The sequence below is a fragment of the Bubalus bubalis genome, chromosome 8 (genome assembly GCF_019923935.1).
Source record: "Bubalus bubalis isolate 160015118507 breed Murrah chromosome 8, NDDB_SH_1, whole genome shotgun sequence".
Classification (NCBI taxonomy): Eukaryota; Metazoa; Chordata; class Mammalia; order Artiodactyla; family Bovidae; genus Bubalus; species Bubalus bubalis.
Window position 1 is genome coordinate 39825765 of NC_059164.1, and position 1940 is coordinate 39827704.

Consider the following 1940-nt stretch of genomic DNA (forward strand, 5'->3'; position numbering starts at 1 on the left):
AACAATAGGAAAAAAAATATAATTTTCATTGATATAAAAGTAAGTAATTTATCAAGATTGTGATGCAATAAATATAACCAATAAATGTGATTGAGAAAATGGAGAGAATTTAATTTTTCTTTCATTAAAAAAATAATGTTAAACCAAACAGGTCAATAATGTAGTTGCTTACAGGTTCAACATCTAGGTACATGCTATGTTCTTCATTTGGACTTAAGCCTTCAATAGATTCTGCAATTTCTGGACTTCAATGTTAAAAATGAGGAAGTGAAATATACACAGGTTTTCCTGCAAGCAAGGTTTAAAAGACAAATGATATAAATACTTTTTCTTATTATACATCCCTCTCAGAAAAGATTTCCTTGAAGATAAAGCTTTTTAAGTTAAAAATGAAATGCAAAGTTTGCTTTGACTACTAATTGGATGGTGAGGGTTAGAGACGATTATAGCATCTAATTGCTTTTGAACAATAACAAAAAAGAAATGTAACCAGTCATCCCTTAGGTGTTTATTTCCTATAAGTAAGGCTTAGCTGGCCTTCCCTGGTAGCTCAGTGGTAAAAAAATCCGCCTGCCAATACAGGAGATGCAGGTTTGATCACTGGGTCAGGAAGATCCCCTGGAGGAGGAAATGGCAACCACTCTATTTTCTTCACTGGGAAATTCCATGAAAAGAGGAATCTGGCGGGCTACAGTCCATGAGGTCGAATACAGTCCATGAGGTCGAAAAGAGTCAGATACGACTTAGCAACTAAGTTCAACATCAGCAAAGCTTAGCTGCTGAACACAAAGTTACAACCATATACCTTCACGTTTGAGGTAGTAATGTGCCTATGGACTGATAATATTTTAAAGAGATTCTTCTTTCTTTCTTCACACCTACACCAATATGAAATAGGTGAGCAAAATACGATAAACTCCAAATTTTGAGTCAATTCTTGTTTGGAGACTTCCTGAAATACACTTATTTTTAGAAAATGGCAAAATGGTAAATAAAAATAAGTGTATTTCAGGAAGTCTCCAAACAAGAATTGACTCAAAATTTGGAGTTTATCGTATTTTGCTCACCTATTTCATATTGGTGTAGGTGTGAAGAAAGAAAGAAGAATCTCTTTAAAATATTATCAGTCCATAGGCACATTACTACCTCAAACGTGAAGGTATATGGTTGTAACTTTGTGTTCAGCAGCTAAGCTTTGCTGATGTTGAACTTAGTTGCTAAGTCGTATCTGACTCTTTTCGACCTCATGGACTGAGTTCTGGAGAAGGAAATGGCAGCCCACTCCAGTGTTCTTGCTTGGAGAATCCCAGGGACGGGGGAGCCTGGTGGGCTGCCCTCTACGGAGTCGCACAGAGTCGGACACGACTGGGGCGACTTAGCAGCAGCAGCAGCAGCAGCAGCAGGGTAGAAAGTTAGAAAAATGTTAGATAAGTTGGGATGTTTAAAGTATTCTGGTAACTATTTTAATTTTATCCTAAATCTAAAAAGACCACAGAGATTCTGCACAGCAGAGGACACCATCAAAAATGAAAAGGCTACCTATGGGATGGGAAAAAATATTTTCAGAACTTGTATCCTGTAAGTAAGTAATATCCAAAATATACAAGGAATTCACACAACTCAAAAAAATACTCAGTTAAAAAATGAGCAAAGGACCTTAAGATTTATTTTCCAAAGTAGCACAGAAAAATATCAGGGTGGTTTTACCTAATAACAACTAACTTTTGAAACAGTGAAAATCAGAACAAAAACAGCCTACCACCTTCTGCCATTATTGCTTTCTCACTTTAAATTTCTTGCGGAAAACAATCCTGGCTTAAGTTTATCCAGTTTAAAGAATAATGCAAATTATGCCATGGATTGTGACTTTAAGAACCTGTAAACTTACCTTCTTTGCATTTGCCAATGTCTAGCACACCATGTAAGGTACAATTTTTTGA